The sequence below is a fragment of the Pelobates fuscus genome, chromosome 2 (genome assembly GCF_036172605.1).
Source record: "Pelobates fuscus isolate aPelFus1 chromosome 2, aPelFus1.pri, whole genome shotgun sequence".
NCBI classification, from domain to species: domain Eukaryota; kingdom Metazoa; phylum Chordata; class Amphibia; order Anura; family Pelobatidae; genus Pelobates; species Pelobates fuscus.
The window spans coordinates 373,091,567-373,106,983 of NC_086318.1; positions in this window are offsets into that span (position 1 = coordinate 373,091,567).

The following is a 15,417-nucleotide window of genomic DNA, read 5'->3' on the forward strand; positions in this document are numbered from 1 at the left end:
ATTATTAGGCAAATGAGTATTTTGACCACATCATCCTCTTTATGCATGTTGTCTTACTCCAAGCTGTATAGGCTCGAAAGCCTACTACCAATTAAGCATATTAGGTGATGTGCATCTCTGTAATGAGAAGGGGTGTGGTCTAATGACATCAACACCCTATATCAGGTGTGCATAATTATTAGGCAACTTCCTTTCCTTTGGCAAAATGGGTCAAAAGAAGGACTTGACAGGCTCAGAAAAGTAAAAAAATAGTGAGATATCTTGCAGAGGGATGCAGCACTCTTAAAATTGCAAAGCTTCTGAAGCGTGATCATCGAACAATCAAGCGTTTCATAAAAAATAGTCAACAGGGTCGCAAGAAGCGTGTGGAGAAACCAAGGCGCAAAATAACTGCCCATGAACTGAGAAAAGTCAAGCGTGCAGCTGCCAAGATGCCACTTGCCACCAGTTTGGCCATATTTCAGAGCTGCAACATCACTGGAGTGCCCAAAAGCACAAGGTGTGCAATACTCAGAGACATGGCCAAGGTAAGAAAGGCTGAAAGACGACCACCACTGAACAAGACACACAAGCTGAAACATCAAGACTGGGCCAAGAAATATCTCAAGACTGATTTTTCTAAGGTTTTATGGACTGATGAAATGAGAGTGAGTCTTGATGGGCCAGATGGATGGATTGGTAAAGGGCAGAGAGCTCCAGTCCGACTCAGACGCCAGCAAGGTGGAGGTGGAGTACTGGTTTGGGCTGGTATCATCAAAGATGAGCTTGTGGGGCCTTTTCGGGTTGAGGATGGAGTCAAGCTCAACTCCCAGTCCTACTACCAGTTTCTGGAAGACACCTTCTTCAAGCAGTGGTACAGGAAGAAGTCTGCATCCTTCAAGAAAAACATAATTTTCATGCAGGACAATGCTCCATCACACGCGTCCAAGTAGTCCACAGCGTGGCTGGCAAGAAAGGGTATAAAAGAAGAAAATCTAATGACATGGCCTCCTTGTTCACCTGATCTGAACCCCATTGAGAACCTGTGGTCCATCATCAAATGTGAGATTTACAAGGAGGGAAAACAGTACACCTCTCTGAACAGTGTCTGGGAGGCTGTGGTTGCTGCTGCATGCAATGTTGATGGTGTACAGATCAAAACACTGACAGAATCCATGGATGGCAGGCTTTTGAGTGTCCTTGCAAAGAAAGGTGGCTATATTAGTCACAGATTTGTTTTTGTTATATTTTTGAATGTCAGAAATGTATATTTGTGAATGTTGAGATCTTATATTGGTTTCACTGGTAAAAATAAATAATTGAAATGGGTATATATTTGTTTTTTGTTAAGTTGCCTAATAATTATGCACAGTAATAGTCACCTGCATACACAGATATCCCCCTAAAATAGCTATAACTAAAAACAAACTAAAAACTACTTCCAAAAATATTCAGCTTTGATATTAATGAGTTTTTTGGGTTCATTGAGAACATGGTTGTTGTTCAATAATAAAATGAATCCTCAAAAATACAACTTGCCTAATAATTCTGCACTCCCTGTAGTGTAACGAACCCTGAAGTGGTAGCTATGGGTTCGTATGATTTGAGCCGAACTTCTCAGAGCCAGGGTGATTATAGCTCGCCGTTCGGTTCTTCTGGTCAGTAGTTAAAGTCCAAAAAAACGAAATCCTCTAGTACAGCTTTCCCCAAGTTGTAATCAGGTACCAAAACACCAGCCGAAACATGATGAAGGGTGTAACAAGACTGATGTTTATTGAGACCACACAGGCTTTTATGGATGTCCCCTTGCAGGAGGACCTCCCACAGTACACAAACCAAATAGCCAATCATAAGGTACAGTTACACTTAAACATTCCCTGTCTCCGCCTGTGAGGTAATGAGATAAGTTAAGGAATAACCCAATTATTTCCAGGCGAAGTGCACACATTTTCCCCAAAACTCAGAACACCCCTTTATGCTTAAGGTATCCCCACAAATGTCACATCCCCTGATAGCCCCGATCTGGGGGAACAACATATTCAAATTTCACCCAGATCGGTTCAGGGGTTTTTAAAAAGTGTGGAAGTCTTAAGTTACCGACAGCACACGAAGCTCTTGCCCAAAATAGTTCCATGAATTCAGCGTGTGCGGTCGGTCAATTCTGAAAATGTCAAATAACTCCATAATCCACGAACGGAGCCTTCTGGCTCATAGGAGCGATTGTTCCCCTCATACGAATACATCAAAGTGCCGAAAAGCGCTCTCCTAGCTGTTCGGGAAATACAGTTCCATTGTTCGTATGTTTGAGACCGGTGTTCGGGAAGTCGAGTGTCCGATTTTAGTTCCAGACACTCAACGACCAAGTCCCGCTGCCTTTGTCCCGAACAAACAAGATGGCCGCCGTTGTCTCCGCCACGTGGCATTCAAATATACAAATGGCGTCCACCCTGAGAGAGCGCTTAATTGATGGGCTCCTTTGAAGTCATTGAGCCAGGAGGGTGGTCGGTGTTCGGTAGTTTCAATCTACCAAACCAATGTGGCATAAACTAAACAAATAAATCAAACAGACAAATGCTCAGAGAAAACTCCGAACTCCCGGTGTGTTTTCTCACATATAGGTTATTTTATTATCTACCTACACTCTGTTTATTATTTATATAGGGCATATTACCTAAACCTTTTTTTTTTCTCTTATTTTCCTTCTCCCTATTATTTTATTTATAAGATATCCTGTTGTGTTCTATTATGTCCGAACTCACTAAGAAAAGCCTCTGTTGTTAACACTGGCCAAAGTCTATTACCTGACCTGCTCAAGATCATAACAGGTAGCCAGAGATTGAGCGTATTAATGCAAAAAGGCCCTCTAGGCATTAGATTCTTCTCCACCTTTAATTTGTAACTTCAACAAACAGCTAGAATCATTATTCTTTTGATTCTAAGAAAATTAAATAAACACAGCACAAATAGAAACCGTAGAATTTTTAGATAATCATGAGACATAAATGCCAATAGTACTCTTCACATTTATGACAAACAAATGCAGCCAAAACTGAATTATTTTACCTTAATCTGTCTTCAGCTCCTTTTGTTTCATCCCCCCCCCCCCTCCTCCCTCCTCCCTGCTCCCTTCTCCCTTCTCCCTAGGGTGAGTTGAGAATTCTGGCATTAGACCCATTTCCCCAGCCATTTACTTGCAGATATTGCACAAACCCACATTTAAAAGGATGAGGGAGAGTTGTATATAACTCTCCAACACTACAAGCTGTTTGATTATCAATTTGGCTGATTTTTGTTTCCATCCTAATGTGGGCCAATCCTCATATGTTGTTATTTCTTATTTTTTCAATTTGCCTTGTTGGAATTATTTAAGTTTAGGTTTTTGTTTGTACTAAACTATCTTTGTAATTCTGTTAATAAAAGTATACTATTTACAATCTGGAGAAGTAATAAAATGTGTGTTTAAAAAAAAAAACTAACACAAAAAAAACCACCAACAGTGCCCTCTTCTAAATAGTAATCAGAGCATTTGTCAAAATAAAGAGATGGCAATGGATGTGGCGATGGATTCGGTAGAACAGAGGGTCATTGGTAAAAAATCAGTACCCATTGTACATCGCTACGGAATCTGTTGACGCTTCATAAATAATGAAATAAAATAATAATATAAAGTTGGGAGAGGGTAGTATGGATTGCCTTTGCCTGTAAACAAACCTTTGAGCATTAAACAAGGTGAAATAAATGCTAGAGACAGGTTGGTTTGTATGATTAGGAGTACCTGTTACAGACAGGTTCTTTTTGGTACTTTTAGAAGTATTTAAATATTAAAGTATGCAGTTAATTTTACTAATAGCATTATCCTTATAAACTTACTCTTTTGCTGGTCAAATACACCCTTTAACACTTTTCGTTGATCTATCATAATTTTATCATCAGTAACAGCAGAAAGCTTTAGCTTTCCAAAAACCTTTAGCTAAAAATTAAGTATGTAATGCATTAAATAGGTTTAATTTTAAATGAGAGATAGAGAAACACTGCCATCTACTGGAATGATATTACTACTACAGATTCATGAACAGAAATAGTTTTTTATTTCTTGAAATATATTGCTTGCCTCACTTGACTTTATGCTATGCCATTTTAATGTGTATATATATATATATATATATATATATATATATATATATATATATATATATAAAATATAATTTGTCATTTATCTTGACTTCTAATATATATATATATATATATATATATATATATATATATATATATATATATACACATATACATACATACACTGGACAAAATTATAATCGCAACACTTGTTTTTGCCCTCATTTTTCATGAGCTGAACTCAAAGATCTAAGACTTTTTCAATGTACATTACAGCCTATTTTTCTCAAATATTGTTCACAAATCTGTCTAAATCTGTGTTAGTGAGCACTTCTCCTTTGCTGATATAATCCATCCAACTCACAGGTGTGGCATATCAAGATGCTGATTAGACAGCATGATTATTGAAAAGGTGTTCCTTAGGCTGGCCACAATAAAAGGCCACTCTAAAAAAAACAACAAAACAGTCTGAAAACCAGTCAGTATCTGGTGTGACCACCTTTTGCCTCACGGAGTGCAACACATCTCCTTCACATAGAGTTGATCAAGTTGTTGATTGTGGCCTGTGGAATGTTGGTCCACTCCTCTTCAATGGCTGTGCGAAGTTGCTGGATATTGGCAGGACCTGGAACACGCTGTTGTATACGCCGATCCAGAGCATCCCAAACATTCTCAATGGGTTACATGTCCAGTGAGTATGCTGGCCATGCAAGAACTGGGATGTTTCCAACTTCCAGAAATTGTGTACAGGTCCTTGCAACATGGGGCCGTGCATTATCGTGGTGGATGAATGATGCAACAATGGGCCTCAGGATCTTATCACGGTATCACTGTGCATTCAAAATGCCATCAATAAAATGCACCTGTGTTAGTTGTCCATAACATACGCCTGCCCATACCATAACCCCACCTCCACCATGGGCTACTCGAACCACAACGTTGACATCAGCAAACTGCTCACCCCTATGACACCATACACGCTGTCTGCCATCTGCCCTGTACAGTGAAAACCATGATTCATCCGTGAAAAGAACACCTCTCCAAAGTGCCAGACGCCATCGAATGTAAGCATTTGCCCACTCAAATCGGTTACGGCGACGAACTGCAGTCAGGTTGAGACCTCGATGAGGACGACGAGCATGCAGATGAGCTTCCCTGAGATGGTTTCTGACAGTTTGTGCAGAAATTGTTTGGTTATGTAAACCGATTGTTGCAGTAGCTGTATGGGTGGCTGGTCTCAGACGATCTTGGAGGTGAAGATGCTGGATGTGGAGGTCCTGGGTTGGTGTGGTTATATATTGGTCTGTGGTTGTGAGGCCGGTTGGATGTACTGCCAAAATCTCAGATACACCTTTGGAGACAGCTTATGGTAGAGAAATGAACATTCAATTCACGGGCAACAGCTCTGGTGGATTCCTGCATCCAGCATGCCAATTGCACACTCCCTCAAAACCTGCGACATCTGTAGCATTGTGCTGTGTGATAAAACTGAACCATTCACAGTGGCCTTTTATTGTGGCCAGCCTAAAGCACACCTGTGCAATAATCATGCTGTCTAATCAGCATCTTGATATGCCTCACCTGTGAGGTGGATGGATTATCTCGGCAAAGGTGAAGTGCTCACTAACACAGATTTAGACAGATTTGTGAACAATATTTGAAAGAAATAGGCCTTTTGTGTACATAGAAAAAATCTTAGATATTTGAGTTCAGCTCATGAAAAATGGGGGCAAAAACAAAAGTGTTGTGTTTATAATTTTGTTCAGTATATATATAATAGTTAATTCATTTACTTGGTCAAATTACTTTTTTGAAGGAAAGATTTAAATAGCAGTCAAAGGGTTTCTCCTACCCTTTTTGAAAATATGTGAATAAGGCATTATTCTTCAGGGTCCACCCCAGGGCCGACCCATCCATTGTTCACCATGGGATCATGGCTCCGAACTGCACTTTTACAGGGACATGATTTTGCCGCCTCTGTACACTTTAAACTGCTTGCTGGGGGCACGGGCTGCCTATTTGCATATATATGTGCTGTTCCATGCCTGCACTACCTTGCCTTGTGAAAAGGGGGCCCAGAAGTCTAATCTTCCCGTCCTTAAGCTTCATGTCCTCTGCATGAGAGTTGCCACAATGACTCATGAGAGAAGAGGGCATGAAGTTTCAGGAAGGGAAGATTAGACTTCTGGGCCCCCTCTCCAAAGGACACAGTATAATGTGCAGTGCCCCCTCCACCCCCTTACTTTAAAAGTAAGTTTCAAATACCTTAGTCCAGCACCGGGAAATCTAATAGAGATGCTCGGCACTCTGCATCTGACATCATAGGAGCCACGTCGATAGCCAATCAAAGACATACATGCACTCTGAACTGGCATGGGAAGTGGGAGACTAATGGAGGGAATGTAGGAGGAGTGATGGCGTGGGACATAAAAACTATTGGATGGCTCTGCTCAGCCTGCAAGAAGAAGATTATTATGTCTGTCACCCCCATGCAGTGCGTGCAGACGACAGATGTTTTTTATGCTCAAATTTTATATTAGGTAGCCAAGAGCAAAGTTCTGGGCTGCCTAAGTCACATGCCTGGGGGAGCTCCTTACCCTCAGCAAACAATTCACAATAACTCTGAATGTGCAGTTTTTCAAGCTGAAACACTGCACATCCATACACTTACACCATGACCACTTCAAAAAGCAGAAGAGGACATGGTGGTTGGAGTAACCCTGTAACAAAATAAAATGATTTTCTTATGTATTATGTTAATAAGCATTACACAAAGAAATCTAGTGTATGAATAGGGTACTAGATTACCTTTTAAGATAAAGTATAAAGCAATAATTAATTAATAATATCTAATAAATAATGCGCAAAATCAACAAAGATGCAAATACAAACCTACAAAGTTACAAGGATCTATTTTTATAGTAAGATACTGTTTTTTTTCTAAGCCAAGATCCTTTTTATTTTATTAGTGTAAAGCGTGTGTGGTGTACAGTAATTGTGAAGGTTGCTTATTTGAATGGCCTGTACACTATAATGATACAGATATGGTAAGAATTTTTATACTACACCTTGTAAAGGCAATGCGAGTGGATCTTTTACCCTAAATTTAATTGACATAGCTACAGAGAGCATAAAACCCCATCGTATCCAAATAAATAAGCATTTTCTTAAAGTTATATTTTTATATATCTGTTATATAATACTATGGCTATTGTTAAACCTATCTGTACTACCATGTGCTTTATCTTGTCTGCACCTGCTGTAAATGGCCTGCTTTAAAAAAAAGCGAATCATTTTCCTGAAATTAGTGTAACATGTAAGTGATAAAGGGTCACTACATGTGCTATATGTATATGCCCTATATGTTATAAACAGTAAAGCAGTCAAATGACTTGAGACCATTATAACAGATCTTTTGCTGAGCACTTGTACCACCTACTGTTGATATAGTAGAATAGCACATCATTTAGCTTTATCATAATCTACTCCTGCTTAAAGGGGCATTCCAAGCTTCTGGACAACATTATAATTATTATTATTGGTAATTATATAGCGCCAACTTATTCGGCAACGCTTTACAATATTATAAAAGGGGGAGTTTTAACAATACCTGAGACAATTACAAAATGTTACGGGAACAATAGGTTGATGAGAACCCTGCTCAAATGAGCTTACAGTCTAGAGGAGTTGAGTATAAAACCACAATAGGAAGGGTGTCAAGGGGACAGCAAACAAACAAGGTGGGAAAGTTGCAGTCTGTGAGGCCATAAGTTTTTATGAAAATATGCGTTTTGAGGATTGAAGACTAGGGGAGTTAACACATATTAAACGTTAATATAAGATACCATATTTAACCGCAATAATAGTCGCACCCTGTTTTTTCGGTCCAGAAATTGATTCAAATGTATCACATAATAGTCGCATAATTGACCATTGCTGTTTTTGTTGTTGTTCTTGTAAACTGATGGCGAACGTCCTACTGATCGTATACCGAAAAGAGGGTTTATTGACTATCAGTTTATTGTATTTTAGTGCATTTTATCTATGTAATGCATTAAGAAATTACAGGAGGACAGGGATTATGATCAGAGTTTATGTAATGCATTAGAAAATATGCTGTCAGTGGCAGAACTACCGCTGTCGCAACTGCGACCGGGCCCATCGCACCAGGGGGCCCGGCTGCTCTGTGGACCTCTGCTGACAGGACTGGCTCCCCTTGCAAAACTACTATTTAGTATGTTGCCAATTCGGCAATATACTAAATAGCAATTATCCTACCTCACTGATCAGCCAGTAACCTCAGTAAGGGGCAGAGTGGCGTGCAGATGGATTATCCCGCTGTATTCATTGTTTGTGTGTGCCGCTGAGGCACAGCTAGCTCCCATGCAGGAACTTAATGCCTTCCCCTCACCTCTTCCTGGGCGGAATTCTGGCAGAGCTTGTTTGTTGCCAGACAGTGCTTTGCCAGGCTGACATGCTCCATTCAGTGGGTGGGCTCGCCCATTGTGGTTGTCACCAGTGACTCATGTTGCATCACATGCGATGCCCCCGGGAAAGCCCACCAATCCTCATTACATACCTCTCAATGTTGGGAGACATAGTAATGCACCCCCTGTGGATGCCAGATAAGTTAAACCAAAATGGTACCCCTGGCACCTTAACTACTCCAGTGGGCTGTAGTGTTTATGGTGCTTGTAGTGCTCCATTAATCCCTTAAAGTCCAATGATATTCTTTGTCATCATCTCAATCTGGTCTTAAAGATGTTATGTCAGCATGGAATGTTTCAGCATGTATTGTATTGTATCATTACCTCTGTATATACCTGCAGCTACCAAATAAGTAGGACATAATTAGGTTGTTATGATGTCATATGTGATCATTGGTCCTTAAATGGAAACACTAAGCATCATAAATACTGCTGCCTATTTTGTTGATTATGTTGCAAACAGTCTTTAGGGGTGGATCACTCAGATACATGTTTTGAATTATGCAAGATTCAAGGCTATTTTTTTTATTTGAATAACTTTTAAATGGAGGTTAATATATACACTTAGGGGTCAGGCTACTTGGTTAGGGTGCTAGTTAAGGAGGAGTAAACCTCATGTTAAGCCATTACTATCAATTAAAAGAACCACTGGGCTTTGAAAGATTCCAAAGATTCTATAGATTCCACCAACGATATGGAATAGAAAACCTGTTCAGTATGTTAACACTTGCCCAAGCTCCACTCAAAAACACAAAAACAAATAAATATAGGGTACTCATCATTACCCAACATTGATAAAACATTACAAAACAAACCTCATTCATTTTCTGAAACTGGTCTAGAATGAAAGTATTCAGTAATGCAGCAGAGACGTAAAGTCAAATATCTATATCATTCTAAAATATACTAATGATCTCCGTGACCTCCTTATTAGCAGAGGTCTAGTGACAGATCTCTGAAACAAAAGTATATAAATAAAATTAAGCATAGATATCGTGGATCACCTAATAACGAAGGAATGGTCAAACTGGTTCCTAGTCAGTATAAATACCCCTCACCTATATATAGAGAGAAGGCTAATTAAATCAATCAAGAGTCAGTGAATACAACCCTATATGGAACCCTAAATGTCTCGTGTGCCTAAGCTTAGTTAATGCACTAACTAATGAAAGTGTAAAACTAGCTTTACTTACCTTCCAGGACCTGGCTGTGGAGGAATAGCAGGAGTGCTAGCATGCATGTGCAGCACAGGATCCAGCTGATTTCCCTCACCGGAAGTGACGAGGGTAGGGGATTTTCACGAGGTAGGGGAATTTGATAGAATACCGGTATGAAGCATACATGCGAGACTTGACTTACTGATTGGTTCTTTACATGAACAGATATGCATGAGAGAGGCTGCAAAGGATGTGGCCAGTATACATGAATATCACAACCCCTGGAACTTATATACCAAGAAGCAAGGGTACATAACACAAAATATTGACTTGTGGATAACCAGACATGTTTGGAGCAACTTTGCATTGTCACACTAAGACATCGTAGGAAACAAAACAGTGAGGACGTGTACTGTGACTGAAATTAGTATTTAACATCCAATAACATCATCTAAAAGAGTGAATGAAATGCCCCAATCAAAACCTGGTATACTGATTAAGTGGTGAGGCGTGCATACTTTATACCCCTAAACAATCAAGACTGCTAGTTACAGCAATTGCCAAATAAAGGTAATAAATTGAACAGTGAGAAACTGTAAGTGTAAATGTTACTGTGGATGAGTGGGGTTTTGTTGGTCATTATAAACTGGGTCTTCATAACCCCTTTGCTTCTGACAAAACAGTAATCAGATGTCAGCAATTCGTTTCGGTCCGAATGTGAATTCGGACGAATTTCAGGCAATTCGGACATTCGGGTACTTCCGAATGTCCGAATAGATGAATTGCCGAATTGCCGAATGGCAGGGGTGGAGGCCAGGGGGGAGGACATTAGGTCCCCCATCCTTATTAGTATTTAGGGCCCCCACCCACCGCCCGGGGGGAGGACATTAGGTCCCCTCCCTTATTCTAATTTAGGGCCCCTACCGACCGCTCAGGGGTGGGGGCCAGGGGGGAGGACATTAGGTCCCCCCCTTATTAGTATTTAGGGCCCCCATCCACCGTTTAGGGGTGGGGGCCAGGGAGGAGGACAATAGGTCCCCCCCATCATTTTACTTTAGGGCCCCCACCCACCGCTCAGGGGTGGGGGCCAGAGGGGGCAATAGGTTGTTTAATAGACATGCCCCTACTCGCGGTATAGCGAGTAGAGGCAAAATTTACTAATACCAAGTAATTTTTACTTAGTATTAGTAAATTTGTCTGAAAGACCAATTTAGGTCTTTCAACCTTTTGGTAGATAAATCCCTAATACTGTGGGAATTAGGGAGTTATCTACTAAGCGGCTGCAAGAGAAGTCCATAAGTGGCGAAGTCCCGAAATTCGGAAATGCCGTGGTTCCTAAATTCCGATTTGCCGAAGTTGCTGAAGTCCTGAAGTGCTGAAGTTCCAAAGTTGCCGAAGTTGCCGAAGTCCCGAGTTGCCGAAGTCCCAAATTTCGGAATGCCGAACCGAAAATTTTCCCCATGCACATGCCTAATGTCCAACTAAAAGCAAACCGGCCCCTTGTAGTACTACAAAGCATTGTGTACTGACCAGGTAATATAGAACCATTTAATAGAGCTATATACTATTACTACTAATAATAATACAATAAATATCATACTGGGCAAGTATTTTTGAGATAAATATAAAGTTACTATATTTATGTTTGCTGTATACAGTGAGGGACAAAAGTATTTGATCTCCTGCTGATTTTGAATGTTTGCCCACTGTCAAAGAAATGATCAGTCTATAATTTTAATGGTAGATGTATTTTAACAGTGAGAGACAGAATTACCAAAAAAAAAATCCAGAAAAATGCATGTCAAAAAAGTTATAAATTGATTTGCATGTCAATGAGTGAATTATTACTTGGTGGCAAAACCCTTGTTGGCAATCACAGAGGTCAGACATTTCTTGTAGTTGGCTACCAGGTTTGCACACATCTCAGTAGGGATTTTGTCCCACTCCTCTTTGCAGATCCTCTCCAAGTCATTAAGGTTTCAAGGCTAACGTTTTTCAACTCAAACATTCAGCTCTCTCCACAGATTTTCTATGGGATTAAGGTCTGAAGACTAGGCCACTCCAGGACCGTAATGTGCTTCTTCATCATCCACTCATTACCTTGGCTGTGTGTTTTGGGTCATTGTCATTCTGGAATACCCATCCACGACCCATTTTCAATGCCTGGCTGAGGGAAGGAGGTTCTCAACCAAGAGTTGACGGTACATGGCCCCATCCATCGTCCCTTTAAAGCTGTGCAGCTGTCCTGTCTCCTTAGCAGAAAAACACCCACAAAGCATAATGTTTCCACCTCCATGTTTAACGGTGTGGATGGTGTTCTTGGGGTCATAGGCAGCATTCCTCCTCCTCCAAACATGTCGCTGAGTTGATGCCAAAGAGCTTGATTTTGGTCTTATCTGACCACAACACTTTCACCAAGTTCTCCTATGAATCATTCAGATGTTCATTGGCAAACTTCAGACGGGCCTGTACATGTGCTTTCTTGAGCAGGGGGACCTTGCGGGCACTGCAGGATTTCAGTCCTTCAGGGTGACGTGTGTTACCAATTTTTTTCTTGGTGACTATGGTCCCAGCTGCCTTGAGATCATTAACAAGATCCTGCCGTGTAGTTCTGGGCTGATTTCTCACTGTTCTTATGTTCATTGAAACTCATTGCATGGAGCACCAGACCGAGGAAGACTGAAAGTTATTTTGAGTTTCTTCCATTTGCGAATAATTGCACCAGCTGTTGTCACCTTCTCACCAAGCTGCTTGGTGATGGTATTGTAGCCAATTCCAGCCCTGTGTAGGTCTACAATCTTGTTCCTGACATCTTTGGTCTTGGTCATGGTGGAGAGTTTGGAATCGGATTGATTTATTGCTTCTGTGGACAGGTCTCTTTTATACATGTAACAATCTGAGATTAGGAGCACTCCCTTAAAGAGAGTGCTCCTAATCTCAGCTCGTTACCTGTATAAAAGACTCCTGGGAGCCAGAAATCTTAATGATTGATAGGGGATCAAATACTTATTTCACTCATTGACATGCAAATCAATTTATAACTTTTCTGGCATGCATTTTTCTGGATTTTATTTTTGTTATTCTGTCTCTTAAAATACACCTACCATTAAAATTATAGACTGATCATTTCTTTGTCAGTGGGCAAACGTTCAAAATCAGCAGGGGATCAAATACTTTTTTCCCTCACTGTAGCCAAACTGGGGCTTAAGTAGAGCAGATAACTGGGAACAATACCTATCTGAGCTGATTCTGCAAGAAAAGAAAAGAAATATAGCTAAGAATCAACAAACCACTGATGTGAAAGGAATGATTACAGCAATGTGATATACATCAGTATTAATACCTTATGATACAAGTGATCTTAGCCTGAGAATCATGTTTTACTGGTTTGTATTGGTAGTAGCACACAAGAACTTTACTTACAAAATGTTTTTTTTTTTTTTTTAAAGTATCAGATCGCTATAAAGCCTTAAAACACGCAGTAAAGCTTAAACTGCAGTACTAATGAATAGGACTTAATAATGAACTTGAGACGTAACTTAGCCAGCAGTTATTAGTCACAAAAACTACAATTTTGTATTCTTAAAATAATATTAATAATTAATTGTGAACAGGGCCATCTTTAACATTGATTGGACCCTGGGCAAGCACTTGTTTGGGCCCCCTGGATCCTGCCCGCCCCCACACTTTCACTTTTTGGCATGCAATCACGCCCTCCACCCCAACACACTGGCAGAACTAATGTAGAGAGGGCCCTGGTGCAAGACATTGTTTTGAGCCTCCCCTCTAGCGCAAGAGCAGAGAAAAGATAGATCCTCATCTGTTGTACAATTACCATGATGCTATGCCAGCTGGGGATCTACCATTTTGTCATTCTTGCAGGGCTGTATTTGTGAGCAGTGTTTGTTCATTTGAATGTGAGCATGTTGTTGTATACAGTATGTGTGTGCATGTAGGGTGTAGTATTGGTGTTTTAAGTGTAGGGATGTGTTTCTATATACTTTTTGAGTTTGAATTCAGGGGTGTGTTTGTTTGTAATGTTTGCAGGGGTGTGTTTGCATGTTGTGTATGATTGCCGTGATGTATGACATACATTCACAGATATACATACACATTAGCACACTGATACATGCACACATCTTGACACATGCACATACTGACATGGACTGGCGTATACACACACAGACACATACATAAATACACGTGCACACACAGAGATAAAAACACTGGCAGATCCACACACTTACACACACTGACACAGATATGTACACACACTAAGATACACACAGAAACACAGGTACACATGTAGGAATGCTGGGATGTATGCATTGTCACACATATGCACACTTACACAAACACTGAGATACACACAGGAACACAGATACGCATGCAGTGGTGTATTTGTGTGCATTGTTAATGTTGGAATGCAGGGGTGTATTTGTGTGCAATTTTAGATGGGATGTATGCATTGCCACATGCAAAGATACACACTTTACAGAAGTGTGGCTTTCCTGGAGTCCAGTGGGAGCTGGCTGGCTGAGATTGATGGTAGTCTTCTTGGTCTGTACCTCCTCCTTCTCTCCATGTATGCCTCCTCCTCCCCAGCGGCACTCTGTTAATTGAGAGGAAGTGACCTCACCTCACGTCCTCCCAGCAGGCAGGAAGAAAGAGGCCCGGTCTGGAGCTCTCTTAAAGGGCCAGGGGCCCCTGATTACGTCACCTGCTGCAGCCCACCGGGATAGTTCTCAGTATCCCGGTGGGCTGTTCAGACCTGGCTGCGGGCATGGGGCCCACAGGTCAGCTGCCTTGGGCCCCCCAGGAGCAACTGGGCCAGGGGCAGCTGCCCCGTTTGCCCCTTGTTAAAGATGGCCCTGATTGTGAATTAGTTCCCAGGTGTTTGAAAATAAAATTCACTCAACTACAAAGTCCTACAATAAAGCCAAATATGTTAGGCTGAGAATAATAGGAGTTGCAGTGTTGAATCAATAAATATTGCAATGGCTAATTGCTGGCAACTTTGTGACTTTAGATGTAAATTGTGTAGCAGTTCATAAATACGTTGCATATCATCCTTTACTATTAGGTATGAAAGATAAGTCAGCAACAATCAACGAACAATAAGTAGGTTCATGAATGCACAAGTAGGACACTAAGTATAAACTTAGTATAAACTACTTGGAAAGTAACTGATTATCAAATGATATGTAAATGCTTTGTGATAAGTAGCATTGCCGAATGATGCTTAAAAATCAAGTAATGAAAGAGCGGTCGAACGTAGACTGAATGTACTGAGCCAAAGTGAATATGTAGAGTGACTGAACGTAGGCCGGATGTACTGGACCAAAATTAATATGTAGTGCGGCCGAAAGTAGGCCGAATGGACTAAACCATAGTGAAAATATAGTGTGGCTGATCGTAGGCCGAATGTACTAAATTAAAGTAAATATGTATCACAGCCAAATGTAGGCCCAATGTACTGAAACAGTAATCAATATCTATCAAGGCCAAACGTAGGCCAAATGTATTGAACCAAAATGCATATGTAGCACAGCCAAACATAGGCCAAATGTACTGAACCAAAGTGAATATGTAGCACGGCCAAATGTACAACATAAAAGAGAAGATAACCGGAGGAGGTTGACTGCAGTCAGGCTCCCTACTCATGGAAAGTATTCTCCTCC